The sequence below is a fragment of the Macaca thibetana genome, chromosome 7, assembly GCF_024542745.1.
Source record: "Macaca thibetana thibetana isolate TM-01 chromosome 7, ASM2454274v1, whole genome shotgun sequence".
Lineage (NCBI taxonomy): Eukaryota > Metazoa > Chordata > Mammalia > Primates > Cercopithecidae > Macaca > Macaca thibetana.
This window is the reverse complement of record NC_065584.1, coordinates 78,965,759-78,981,194: the sequence shown is the minus strand read 5'-3', so window position 1 is coordinate 78,981,194 and position 15,436 is coordinate 78,965,759. Positions and strand designations below refer to the sequence as shown.

Genomic DNA, 15,436 nt, shown 5'->3' with positions numbered 1-15,436 from the left:
TCTTTATACATACGAGGTAAAATGCTGTGATTCTTAGGTTTTTGGGTTTTACCAACTCTCACCCACGCTGGAGTGCAGTGGTGCCATCTTGGCATACTGCAACCTCTGCCTCACAGGTTCAAGCCATTCTCCTGCCTCAGCCTCCTGAGTAGCTGGGCTTATATGTGTGCACCACCATGCCCAGATGATTTTTGTATTTTTAGTAAAAACTGGCTTTTGCCATTTTGGCCAGGCTGGTTTTGAACTCCTGACCTCAAGTGACTCTCCCACCTCAGCCTCCCAAAGTGCTGGGATTAAAGGCATAAGCCACTGTGCCCAGCATTTTGCTTTCTTTTAAAACAGCTTTATTTGATAAGAGGTCAAGACCTTATGAAATGAATTTAAATTCTCGTAGTGAATTTGAGGCAGAAACTAAGACTCCTCTTTTGTTTTTCCTGCTGCTATATTATAGTTTAATTCACTTCCGTGTTGTGTCTTCTGCCTCATTCGGCAGTTCTTGTTCTCTATAATAACTTTTGTTTTTAAATGCCAAAAGAATTTTTTGTAACCAGTTAAGAGTTGTGAAGTTGTGAGACTGAATTCAATCGCTCATCATGTATTAAATGCATATCTACTGAGCACCCGTTGTGTAATCCACAGTCTGTTCCCTAGAGCATTTAATGACCCATGTTCATTGACTGTGAAATACTGAAAATATATAACCAGTGAGCTAGTAATCGTGACAGTAATTTGAAATGTTATAGTTGCAAGTCAATATAAAGCATATTTATTAGCATCATTATTAAGAGGTGTCAGAGGGATACAAATAAGACCTGCTCCTACCCTCTGGGAACTTACAATCTGGTTGGGCAAAATAATGAAATGTAAATTGATAGAAACAGCTACTAAACCATATTCGGTGTCTGGCATATTGAAGGCATTCAGTAAATAATTACCTCACAATAATTGCAGTCCTGTCATTCTTAGAATAGAGTATGATATTGATAAGAAGTAAAGGAAGGAATAATTATTAAAACTTTAGGAAATGAATTTGTCCTGTACATGTCACACATGGAGATTGGAATATGCAAGTTGATTGTGTGTAAGAAGAGTAAAGGGGGCATAAGTAAAGATGAGAAAGATGTTTGATGAGATGGAGTTTGGTGGTAAATTGAAGGAAAACTTAAAGACCATTCAGAGGAGTTTCTATTTGATAGTAGAGGTAATAAAGACCCATGGTGGCCCTATGAGCAGAGGATGACATTACTAAAATTGAGTTTTATTTTAAAAATGATTATAGGTTGGGCGCACTGGCTCATGCCTGTAATCCCAGCAGTTTGGGAGGCAGAGGTGGGCGGATCACCTGAAGTCAGGAGTCCGAGACTAGCCTGGCCAACATGGCGAAACCCTGTCTCTACTTAAAATACAAAAATTAGCCGGGCATGGTGGCTTGTGTCTGTAATCCCAGTTACCCAGAAGGCTGAGGCAGGAGAATTGCTGGAACCTGGGAGGCAGAGGCTACAGCCAGCCGAGATCGCGCCACTGCCCTCTAGCCTGGGCGACAGAGCAAAACTTTGTCTCAATAACATACATACATACATACATACATATGTATACACATACATATTCTAGCCAGCTACTGAATATAGGGAAAACTGCAGGAGAAAAGATTTTGGTGCAGTTCTGGAATGCAGTACTGTTAGAGAATGGCTATAGTCAGAGCTATCATTACGTCCCTTCTCAATTTTTATACAATTGATTGCATTGAAATGATGAAATCAGGAATGAATCTTGCATAGAACAAAAGCCAGAGTACCACTGGAATCAGTACTACCCCTTATTTTTCATTATTGATAGTGATAGGGGATGTTAGACATTGAGAGAAGGCAACTAACCCCAAAATATCTTCATCACCAGTTAAGCTCTAGATTTTTTTTTTTTTTTTTCCATTTAGCGTATCTACCCTTTATGCAATTGCAGTCGTTCTCAACTGGGGTGATTTTTGTCCCTTCCCTCCCCTGGGAGACTTTTCACAATGTCTGGAGACATTTTTTAGTTACAGCACCTCTGGGGCCACTACTGACATCTGGTAGATAGAGGACCAGTGTATTGCTGAACATGTTAAATTCACAGGACGGACCCCCACAACCACAAACTACTATGCCCAAAATGTCAGCTTTTCTGAGCTTGGAAAACCCTCAGTCATGGGAATGAAGCATGAGCTCCAACTCTGGAGAGCTGCACTGTGAGTCCCAGGTCTTAACTTCTATCATGGCAACAATTTCAATGTAAGAAATGTTTTGCTTAGTGAGACAAACATAACTCTGAATATGCCAGTAACTTTGCCTACCCCTGAGGCCTTAGAAACAAGAAAATCAGAAGGGTACCTGCTTGGATTTTCTACTTTTTACAAAATAAAGTTAGAAATCTTCTTAAGGATTTGTCTTCATCTAAATGTTATTTATTAAACTAATAAAATGTGCCTTTGGAGTTGCTTAGCAACTTATGGAAAGCTTGCTTTTTAGAAGTTCATTTGTTTGTTTAAAACCTGGATAGGTTGTATATTATTAGCTACATTACATAAATCAACAAAGAAATGTACACTGAAAATGGAATAAGATGTTTCAACACATTTTCTTCTCTCCTGTCTGGCAATTAAAACACTCTAATTGTCTGGTAGAATTGCATCAAGTATTCGACAAACATTATTTATGTATGAAACTTCAACATAATATTGAGTATGTAAGAGAACCAAAGGGGAAAAATTAAGCAGATTTGTCATAAAGTATGTGTTTATCTTAACCTTTCTTCTTCAAAAATCTTATCTACTAAGTACTTTTATCAGACACTAATTATATGCTTTCTGAATAGAATTTCTCCAACACCCTTCAGTGCCTGCACCCTTTAATCATATCTCATTACATCTACCTAATCCATATCTTTTTCGCATTGCCAGGGCTCATTAACAGTTTTAAAAGCCAATCTTGGACATTATCACTCCTTGTAATCGAAATGAAAATAATGCCAATAATGTTGTATTTCTAAAATAAAATTGATTATTTAAATTTTGTTCGAAAGCCATTTCTTCTTTAAATATTAATGAGAAATTAGCTTTCAAACATGCATTAAGCTAGCAGGACTGGTAAGATGTATCTGAAAACCCTAAAGCACCTTTTCAAAGAAGTTATTTTTATAAGCTGTTTTAACAGTGGATCATCAGTCACTTTGAAGGGAAGTGATCCTTGATTAACAGTTGGCTGATATTGTGTTTCCACAGATGTGTGGCAGCAATACAGCTGCTATGCATGAAACAGTACAGGTAATTCACAAGATAAATGCATTTTCTTTTTCTGATTGAAAAAGATGAAATGCTTCTTCATCTTTATATATTACCCCCATTTAATAGTTATTGACAAGACAAACCAAATGTTTCACTGAAATAATGAACTATAGGCACTGTGTTTCCCATAAATTTAAAGAAATCATTGTCAATTTGGCTAGTACTTTATTCCTTTTGATTTCCTGTTTTTAGAAAATAAAACCCTTACAAATTTGCAGTTACATGACTAAAGTAGAGCATCATGGTAATGACTTTTTAGGACTTGAAAGTCAAATCTTGTCTCTCAGAATGTAATTACATAGGACTAACAAGTTATTCTCTAAAATGGAAGCTTCCTCCACCATTATAATCAAGCTTGAGATTCTTTCTTGAAAGTAATCAGGAAAAGTTTAATGGCCTATTATTTATTTATTTATTTATTTATTATGCACATACTATTAAGTTACAGAGTTCAAAACAAACACTAACCAAAAGTCATTGTCCAAAAGTACAGTTTTTTGAGGTGGTGTGCACTTGCGATCCCAGCTACTCCAGAGGCTGAGGTAAGAGGATCACTTGAGCCCTGGAAGTCAAGGCTGCAATGAGCTATGATTGTGCCACTCCACTCAAGCCTAGGCAACAGAGAGAGATCCTGTCTCTAAAAAAAAAAAGTACAGTTTTTAGACAAGTATCCCAAGCTATTGTCCATTAGTAGTGGAGACATGATAAAGTTTTCATTCTTCTTTGAGTTATTTTCCCACTCATTAGTTTTGCCAGATAGCAATGACCTCTTGAATATTTTATCAGCTGTTTCTTCTAGTTTTTCTTTGGAGTATATATATTTTTTCTTTTAGAATTTTGTGTTTCTTCTGATTTCTCTCCATTAATATGGTTCGTCTTGTTGCTGACTACAGAAACTTTTAAAGCAGAATCAAATGAAACCATATAGTTGCTGAGTTTGGTTTGTAGTGTCATATCTTTTATAGTTGTACAGTTGCTAATAATCAAATACAGTAATACAATTAGATATGTAGGATCTGTAAGATTGTTTTTTTCCAAAACTCACTTAGAATTTTCTCTTTTAAATTCCTTTTATTTTTATTTATGTATTTATTTATTTATTTGAGATGGAATCTCGCTCTGTCACCCAGGCTGGTGTGCAGTGGCACACTCTTGACTCACTGCAACCTCTATCTCCTGGGCTCAAGCGATGCTCTTGCCTCAGCCTCCCAAGTAGCTGCGATTACAGGCACCTGCCATCAGGCCTGGCGCGCGCGCGCGCGCGCGTGTGTGTGTGTGTGTGTGTGTGTGTGTATTTTTGTAGAGATGGGTTTTCACCATGTTGGCCAGGCTGGTCTCAAACTCCTGACCTCAGGTGATCCGCCCACCTCAGCCTCCCAAAGTACTGTGAGCCACTGCACCTGGCCCCGTTTATTTATTTAATCATTTTTTGTAGGATAACATTGCACATACTCAGTTATGCACAAGTTGTTCACCTTTCTTTGCTTTACTGAAATAGCTTGAGTATTCAAACCTTACCAAATTTTTATGGTGACATGATAGACAAGACTTATTTAAATGGAATTTTCTTCATTTTATTATCAATTAAATTAACTCCATAATAAAAAAATAAAACGGTGAACTTGACAACATAGCAAATCACCATAACAATTTTAAAATTACAAATATGGTATTAATATACTTTAAAATTGTTTTTGCTTTGGTAACCTGGTTTTTGTCTTTATTTCTCTTATTAAGAAATTTTGACTTTTCTATACTGATAATCTTTTTCCTTGTCCTTTTCATGTTGTTATTTTCAGAGGTTTTTCATTAGTCAATACAGTGAAGGCTGGCATGATCATCAGCTTCCCATCAAATAATATCTACCCATCAGTGTGCTGTTATCAATCAGAGATTTTCAAGCATGAGTTCTCCAACTCAAAGAAAAGTAGCTGGATCCAGGAAGAAAGGCATTTGGGGAGGAACAACGTTCTTTACAGTGCTCAGGATGTGTCTCCAGAGAAAGTTACTTCAGCACTAAACAAACAAACAACAATTAACAACTTTCCTCTACAGTATCTTCCAGGCTCTAAACTATTAGACAGGCTCCTAACTTTATCCAGATTTCTCCCATGTCTGAATTCTTGGTCATCTTCCTTGCCTCTGGCTCCACAGGTAAAGAAGAAATAATAATAAAGGAACACAAATCATATGTTTCTGTTGGGCTGACTTACTCCACTTTTGAAGCACCCAGTGGATTAATTAGTCTTATTATTGCATTTACTGTCATCTACACACTTGTTTGTGAGAAGGCACTTCTCTTGGCATTTGCCTAGTTGGAAAAAGGAACACTGAGACTGTAGCCACTGGATAATGCTCTTGAAGTTCATGGCACCGTGGCAGCATAAAGCTTGAAGAGACCTAGCTTTTTTATTGATGGAGTGCAACTGATATAGCATTACCTTTCTCTGACACTGTATAATAGCTTTTAGTTATTATGAACTACTTGCTTCCAGTGCAGCAGTTCTTGCCTACCATACCAGTTCGGCACCATTATAAAGACACATTGTACCTCTTATAGGAAGAATTTGGAGAGTTTTAGTATGGTAATCAAGATGTGTATTGTAATAATTAACTGAATTCTGTGAACACACTGTTTCTACCTTAAGTGAAAGAAAAAGAGAACAGCTGCAATTACTTATCTTCACTCATTTCTCATAGATAGTCAGGATCTTTCAGTTTACATTCTCTTGTCCTGAAATTATTTTCAGTTCTTGTTGGTTCTTATAGATTATAGTGAGAAAGCCACCAGCAAGAAATTTGAAATAAAGAACACAAAATGAGATTGCCCTTTGATTGTTAAAATTGCAGATTAGCACAAAATAAATTAGCAAAATATGCGCAAAGTTATCTTAACAGATTAATTCCTATCCAGCAGACTTTGACTAAAACTAATAGAAGGTATTACATATTTACAGAAAAAAATTTTAGCCATGAAAGCTATTAAGGGAAAGCCAGGAACAGCATAAGAATACCCTCTTCAAATATGGTTCAGAGACAAGGGTGGGGACTTTATTCCACTGGACTTCAGTCCCAGTGATAAGGCCACTATTATTGTGAATTAATATCAGGCTAATTAAACTTGATGTTATTAAATGTTCTGTCCATAAAAATATTTTCATTCTGAATTCACGTTTTTCAAACAACATTCTGCATTATTATTTAGCTGTCAAAGTATCTGTGTTCTTAGAAAATACATCAATCAGGGCTGGGTACAGTGGCTCATACCTGTAATCCTAGTGCTTTGGGAGACCAAGACAGGAGGATCACATGAGGCCAGGAGTTTGCGACCAACTAAGTCAATATGGCAGGACCCTGTCTCTACCCCACCCTGCCCCCCAAAACGTAGCCAGGCATGGTAACACGTGCCTGTAGTCCTAGCTACTTGGGAGGCTGAAGTGGGAGGATTGCTTGAGCCCAAGAGTTCAAGGTAGCGGTGACTGATCGCACTACTGCACTCTGGCTCATGCAAGATAGGAAGACCCTGTCTCAGAAAAGAAAAGATGAAAAGAAAATAAACTAATAACACAAATTTCAAATATACTATTTATAATGGTAGAAACATTTTAGTGAGCAATGATCCTGGCCTTTAGTGAGGTTTTTCTCATAACAGTTAATTTGTCATGAGTGAATAATTTCTGAGTAAAACATTATAATTTCATTTTTTCTTTCTTTCTTTCTTTTATTATTATTATTATTTTTTGAAACAGAATCTTGTTTTGCTGTCCAGGCTGGAGTGCAGTGGCACCATCATGGCTCACTGCAACCTCCACCTCCCGGGTTCAAGTGATCCTCCAGCTTCAGCCTCTTGAGTAGCTGGGACTACAGGCATACTCCACCACAGTTGGCTAATTTTTGTATTTTTTGTTGAGAAGGGGTTGTGCCATGTTGTCCAGGCTTGTCTTGAACTCCTGGGCTCAAACAATCAGCCTGCTTCGGCTTCCCAAAGTGCTAGAACTACAGGCATGAACCATGGAGCCCAACCTGTGATTTCTTTGCTGTGTATCCACCTTTAATACAAGGATAATTTTTTGGCATGTTGATAAAAATCAGGGTGTAAAGTATCCAGTAGGAGGGGAAAAGCCAGGATTATAATACATTTGTCAACTTCAGGTTTTCTTGTTAGCCTTCTCTGTGATATACAAAGTGCATATACAACTACATGGGCAGGAGAATCGTTGAAGTAAGTTACCATTCTTCAAACAGTAATTTGTTGGAACCAAATATCACCCACAATAAAATGTGGCCATAATAAAAGAATGGCCATAGAGGCAAAAAACTTCTTTTGAATCCTGGATTCACCATTTATTTGATGTGAGATCACCTTTACTTTTATACCATCAATTTCCTCAGTGTAAAGAGTATATTATTAAAATTCCCTCGTAGGGTCACTTCAAAATTAAAATAAATAATTCACATAAATGCTTAGCACTGTGCGCAGAGTATGGACATGAATGTTAAATAATGCCTTAACGTTTATCCCTAAGAGTAACCATATTATTATCATAATAAGATGATGTTGATTCAGGATATGATTTGGGAAACAAAATGTTGACAGGGACAAATTGCAGAATACTCAAGATCATATAGTTTCTAGAAATTACTTCTACTGTAATATTTAGATAAAGTATGGTCCCACCTTTGCCATCCTCTGAAGTATCTGATCTTATATTTATTCTATATAATTCTTTATCATTTATAATATTTGAGGAATAAATTAATGAATGAATAATCTTCTAAACTCTCCCAAATCTCTCTCAATGGCTTAATACTATCAAGATTTATTACTCCCTCATGTCACATTCCAGTGCAAGCTGGGGTGAAGAGTGGGATGAATCTGTTTCATTCAGTTCCATTTAGTCATTCAGGAACCCGGAAGTAACTCTGCCATTCTTTAGGGCTTCGGAGTCTTCCAATGGATACTCAACATTGGGTAAGGAGGGAAGAAAGTTATTGGAGAGCCAGCAGAATAATTCCTTAATCCCATTGGCTTGAAATCAACCACATGGCCCAACCTAATTGCAGGGGAGGTATGGGAATATAATTTAGCTGTGTATTTTGGAGGAAAAAGAAATGGGCTGGCAAAGTAGCTCACGCCTGTAATCCCAGCACTTTGAGAGGAAAAGATGGGAGGATACCTTGCATCCAAGAGTTTGAAACCAGCCTGAGCAACATAGGGGGATCGTGTGTCTACAAAAAATAAAAATTAAAGACTAGTCAGACATGGTGGCATGCGTCTGTAGTCCCAGCTACTCAGGAGGTTGAGGCGAGAAAATTGCTTGAGCACGGAAGGTTAAGGCTGCAGTGAGCCATGATGGTGCCACTGCACTTCAGCCTGGGTGACAGAGTGAGACCCTATCTGAAGGAAAAAAAAATTGGGATTGCTGAACGCAGAGCATTACTTCTGCCCTACTGATCAACTAAACACTGCCACTAACAAAATTAATCTTACGTTTCTTCTATAAATTTTCAGTTACCTAAAGATGGTGAGGAACTCTTGCCTAGGAAATTAATTTGCACATAGTTTAATAGAACAATATATCTTATATTAGAAAGTCTTTGTCAGCAAGGATTGGAAAGTATCACCTTTTGATAAGTCTTTGTTCTATAGGAATTCTCTGGATAACTTTTTGTAAGGCATTTATCCTACTTCATTTCTACTTAAAGCTCGTATATATGACAGAGATTATATCCTTAAATGTGCCTTTCCTTGCTTTTATCATCTTGTGTCATTATCCCAACATTCTTTTATTATAGTTGTTATTGAGAACACACTTTCAGATTTAGCATGGAGATTAACTGTGAAATAGGTAAATAGTGAATTGTTTACTTGAATGAAGTCTAAAAGTCAATGCTTTTAAGAGTTGTTTTTTTTTTTTTTTTTTTCAATTTTAACTGCTATTTCTAAGTGACTACAATAGTTGAAAAGAAGTGGATTGACAATCTTAGATTTAAGATTTTTTTCTAGGAAGAATTGCTGTGACGTTAAACTTTACACACAATGTAAACTTTGCTATGATACTCCAAAATATGCTTTTTCTAAAGTTCCACTTTACTGATGAGAGTTCCCTATATTAAAACCCTTTCAGCACATGAATTTTTGGGGTCTTTCCAAATGAAAGACTTTTAGTGTTTCCATGATGGTGTTTACTCATTATGGTTAAGGAAAGAGATTCATATTGCCTGCTTATTTGACAGTTTACCAAAGAAATTCCAAATAATAACAAATAGCACTCTAAACAATTTATTTATTATTACCAATAATCTGTTGGAGACTGGTTGTGTATAATGGTTTCCCTTCCACTGAGAGTATTTTCAACTCTATTGATACTATTTTATAAGAAATCACTACTTTAATTATTTTCTCATAATTAATATGCATATATGAAACTGGCATTATATTTTGATATTTTTATTACAGATCAAAATATCCTTTATTATCCATATTTAATAAAAAGATATGTTTATTATACATACTTTGATACAGTTTTAAATGGCCATTTTAGTTATTAAGTGAAGTTAAAAGACTGGCTTTTTTTTCAACTTTTATTTTCGGTACAGGGTACATGTGCAGGCTTATTACATGAGTACATTGCCTCCAGTAAGTGAGCATTGTATCCAATAGGTAGTTTTCCCATCCGCAGTCCTGTCTCGACCTCCCCACTCTAGTAGTCTGCAGTATCTATTGTTGCCATGTGTGTTCAATGTTTAGCTCCCACATAGAAGCGAATACGTGAGGTATTTGGTTTTCTATCACTGCATTAATCTGTTTAGGATTATGGCCTCCTGAAATAAAAGAAACAAAAGACTGACATTCTTTAGATGATTATACATTCATGTACATACTTCTACTTCTAGTGATTATAACACTAACTATTAATTCTTATATAAAATATTTGTTGTTTTCCAACTGTTTTTTAGTGCATGCATTTTATAATTTTTCATATAATTACCTGTTTGCAAATTAAAGGAGGTTAGAGAGTTGAAAGTAACATCATAATTTTGGTTTTTATGCCTAACCAACTTTAGCCTTTATTAAATAAATAAAAGTTGAAAATTAATGTTCATAAATACATTATTTACTTAGAAATGCATATTTTTAATTGAACAATTATGTGAGAGAAAATGTTTGCAAATATACATTAAATAGTAAAAAATGGCATTTTACTATTTTGTTAAGTAGAAATATATTAAGTATGTAGCCACATAAGAACTGGGGTAAGGTTGGGTGTGGTGGCGCATGCCTGTAATCCCAGCACTTTGGGAGGCCGAAGCGGGCAGATCACACGGTCAGGAGATTGAGACCATCCTGGCTAACGTGGTGAAACCCCGTCTCTACTAAAAATAAACGCACAAAAAATTAGCCAGGCAAGGTGGCTCACAGCTGTAGTCCCAGCTACTTGGGAGGCTGAGACAGGAGAATTACTTGAACCCAGAAGGTGGAGCTTGCAGTGAGCCAAGATTGTGCCACTGCGCTCCAGCCTGGGTGACACACTGGGACTCCATCTCAAATAAATAAATAGATAAAATAAAATATAAAAAGAACTGGGATGAAATATTTTTGACCTTATGAATTATAAGCTCAGTGATCTTGCATTAGCTATCTTTGTATATACTTTTTGTTGACTATATTTTTTGTATTATACAAGTAATTTTTTTGATATTTAAGAATAGTAGTTGATTGATGAAGATGTGGTAGCATTTACTGAGAAAACAATTTGAGTTATTTTACCCTTTACACAACCATCCTAAAATTTTCATTTTCATCTACTCTAGTGAATGTGAGCCTGTAAAAGAATTTTAAAGTTTTCAGTCTACTTGGACATACAAGTTATTGAATATTCATATACAAAATTATTACCTTGAGTGCTGCATGTTCTGTATGAGATTTTATATCATGTGTTAAGTATTAAAAGGGTTTAAGTGCTCTAGACTTCAAACTATTTTATTCCTTTTGTTTCATATCTTAAATCGGCATTACACATTCTACATTTTTATCATTAAACTTTTATATTATAGAACATAGACATTTTAGCTTAAGGTTTTATGCATATTTGACAAAAATAATTTCAATTCTATAGTAGTTATGCAGAAATTATTTTAGCATTTGAAGTTGTGTGTAATGTAAATGTTAATTAAAATTCATTGGCACATCATTTAGGATTTTATGTAAGTTGACTTCAAGACATTTTCTTCTAAAACAGTTGTTATATTTCTCCATGTTTCCTGCATGTTGGATTTTGAATTTAGCATCTGACATGTTTTCTCAACTCTAGTTTATAATGAAAACATGTAGGTACTCAAGGGAATGTGTTAAAAGCAAAAATTCTATGATCCTTGAAAGGTAAATGACAGCACTGAGATAGTCACATCTGGATCAGAAATGTTTCATTTGTTTATCTAACTAAACAAATACAAATAGAGATAATTAGGATGCTAGCAATGCATATTTTAACAAACAACTTATGGCTTTGATTAGGTCAGAACCCAGTTTTTGGTTTTCCTTTTTTCCCACAAATTTGTAAAAATGAATTGACCTTCAGTATTAGGTAGCTTTGAGTGATTACAGTAAATCTATTATTTTCTATGTTGAAGTCTAAAGATAAAATTAATTCCTGGAATTCAAAGAATCATGTACATTATATATTTAAATATATATTTTTATGCATACACACATAAACACACACACATAATCATATACAGTATAGTATGCCTAATTATTAACTTCAATTTACCTCACCTTATTTTTATTCTTATTAGAATTGCACTAACATGTTTCAGAATTGCTAAGCTTTAGCTGTGAAAAATCAGTCACACACACAAAAGAAAAATGAATCTCTTGGTAAAATCACAATTGTTTATATTTAAAATAGGTTTTTAGCATTATAGTAAACTGTTAATTGACTTTTAAATTTAGTTTTGCATGTAGATTAGTAGGTTGAAGAAGAAATTTTAATGTAAATGAATACTTTCTAAATCATATTAGTTTTCTCTCTTAAAAGTATTTTTTATATCCTAAAGACAGGAACTTAAAATATTCTGTTTACATTCTGATCATGTGGCTCAATTTTAAAGTAGTATAATCATATTTCTTGCTGAGTTGAAATTTTTTTAAAATTCTAGTCAAAGGTTTTTTATTGAATTAATATAATCATACCCTCTTGTTCAGTTAGGGGTAAAGTAGTTGTTTAATTAAACATGATATTTGTTTATAATGTAGTGTTCCAGAAATACTAGTTCAAAAGATAGGATAAGGATTTATATCAAATGTTTCAATCTGACAAGTAAATTACATTTCTTCCACCATAAAAAGGTAAGCAGAAAACTGTAACAGAGATGAAAAGACATATTCTTACTATCCAGTGATATGATATGCACTAGTCTGCAAAACATGACCTTTTCCACTTTCAAGATTCAGCCAAAGTTTCTACAACTACTAAAATAAGGATCTTAGTTTTGGCTTTTAGTACTTTTAACATGATGTTAAAACTGCCATTCCTTTTATTAGTCAACTCTGAGGACAAAAAAAGAACAGGATGGGTTTCTACACGAAAATCTGAATATACTGAAATCTAAGTTATTACACAAATATGAAAAATTGTAAGTCTCAGTAAATTCTATGCTCAAGAATGAAACATACAAAATGCCTCCCATTTGCCAAAGCAGAATCAAGAGGATAATGTACATTTTTAATAGGTTTTATTTCAATACGTGACCTTTGTTGTGATTTCTCCTTTCCACATGCTTTTGCTTTTATACCAATTACCATTGCTGTTACATCAGTAGAAGGTATTCTCTTTAGTTAAACCTATAAAGTGAAAAGAAAACTCAATAAGAATTATACATGTAAAGTAAAATATTTATATAATGACTAATTTGCATTGAAGTCTGGATAATCTAAATTTGACAGAATTAGATAACAGATTTTATATTTTGACTATTTTTGATATAACAAAACTGTTATACATTTTTAGAGAACAATTTCCTGTATTTGGTTTTCCCATTGGAATTAGAACATTATATAGAAAAGCTAAAAGGTTACAAAAAGTTGTACATAAATTTGTACTTTATCAGAACAAGACAAATTGATGTTACGTCACAAAATGTAAACAATTAGACATTCTTTCCTCCCCCGATGCCCCCACCGAGACAGAGTCTTGCTCTGTCACCCAGGCTGGAGTGCAGTGGCACGATCTCAACTAACTGCAACCTCTACCTCCCGGGTTCAAGCAATTCTTCTGCTACAACCTCCCAAGTAGCTGGGATTACAGGCGCTCCCCACCACACCTGGCTGATTTTGGTATTTTTAGTAGAGACGGGGTTTCACCACCTTGGCCAGATTGGTCTCGAACTCCTGAGCCCATGATCCGCCCACCTCGGCCTCCCAAACTGCTGGGATGATTACAGGCATGAGTCACTGCACCCGGCCAACAATCTGACTTTCTCATGTTTTTTGGCTATCATGAGCTTGTTAAACATGTGTTCAAAATTGCTGAAATATTGCCTCCCTGTTCTATGAAATACAAGGTGTGTATAAACACTTATTCCCTCAGTTTCTAATTGATTGTCTGTGCATTCCTCTGTTAGGTTTTCAAAATTATTATGATAGAAATATTGATATAACTAATGTTTATTTATTTTAAACTATTATTTATTTAGCAATTATTATGTGCCAGACACTTACATATGTTTACTATTTGGATAAATTTGGTCACTTTTCCCTTTACCCCAAACACACACACACACACACACACACACACACACACACACACACACAGAGTTATATTCGCAATATACTTGCATTTCATTAAGTAGGTTAAAATTATATATAAAAGAGAAATTGGGGACTAATCCTTTTGAAATTAAGTTAATAAACAGGGATGTTCAAGTGTAGTAAAACCAATCTGGTATTATTTTATGTTGGCAGTTATATTTTTTCTCTCCTCAGTGAACCACAAAGAAAGAAGATGGGTATGATTTGTACAGGGGTGAAATAGGTTGTCTGTCAGTTGGGGTTAGGCGACAGTCTGTCTGCAAGCCGTAAGATGATCTGCAGAGCGCCAGAGGAAAGCAGGCAGGATTCCTGGCTTGTAAGAATAGATATTGATCTACCTTAGCCACCTAAACAATGCCTCACCTGTTTGCCTTGTCCATACCTTATTTTACGCAGTCTAATGCTTGTTTTGTTTGACTTTTCTTTTATTTCTCTGGATCTGAGCTTTGATACACTTTGGGGAGTACATAAACAGTGTTGTACTTGAACGTCACCATACTTCTGAGTTCTCTGGTAGTTTAAGACCACCCCTCCCTCTGGAATAGCTCTGTTATTGAAAATTATGAACCAGAGCTAAATTACTAGTCCGCATACAGAAGTGGCTGATCCAGCAGTCTAGTGTCCTATAACACTAAATGTGAGATGCTGCTAATTACTGCCCTATAGACCTCGTTTAAAATTTCTTAAATTTCAACTAGTAAAGGACTTATTATTATTAGTTATTTCTTTCCCCCGCTGATAGTTGAAAGATAAGTTACTACAGCATTTAGAATTCTATCCACTTATTTTGGAGCAAAAAAAATGTTACTATGTACTGCCTCAAGCACTAATGAAATACAAAACTACACTCAGCTTCCCAGTAAACTATAATATAAATATTTTACCAGCACTTATTATTAGTTTGCCATTTCCTGCTGACAGCTATTCCAACTTTGCCAGCAGGCACTGGGTCTCACAATTGTATTATGTTTTGAACAAATAGCGACAAACAAAAATTCTCACAAAATAAATGAACAAGATTTCCTGGGGAAAAAAACTATTCCAATGTTAAATGAATATTTCTTTTAAACTCTGACATGTAATATTATTTAATTTTCATATTGTGCATTTCACTTTTACTGGAAAACAATTAAGCTAATGAGGAACTAAATAATGTGCACTCAGAGATAATTTAATATTACTGGTTGTCTGATTTTAAGTTGGTTTTTTAACTTTCTGCTATTCTACAGCAGCCCACATCGTAATACTTTTATTGATAATGGAGGACTCTGATTTTCAAATGAATCAATTTAAAGACCTGCAGA

General features: G+C 35.0%; 1 protein-coding gene across 3 annotated transcripts in view; it reads left to right on the top strand.

The window, feature by feature from the left end:
* The window catches only part of LOC126959391 (uncharacterized protein encoded by LINC01551-like), a 105,474-nt gene that overhangs the window by 14,038 nt on the left and 76,000 nt on the right, over positions 1-15,436 (top strand). Inside the window, exon 3 of one of the 3 annotated variants that reach the window (XR_007727521.1) lies at positions 5,119-7,749. The exons of the other annotated variants lie outside the window; for them this stretch is intronic. The gene's annotated coding sequence lies outside the window, so the exon portion shown is untranslated. Of the gene's footprint in view, positions 1-5,118; positions 7,750-15,436 lie in introns of those variants that run through there. 3 annotated transcript variants of the gene reach the window in all.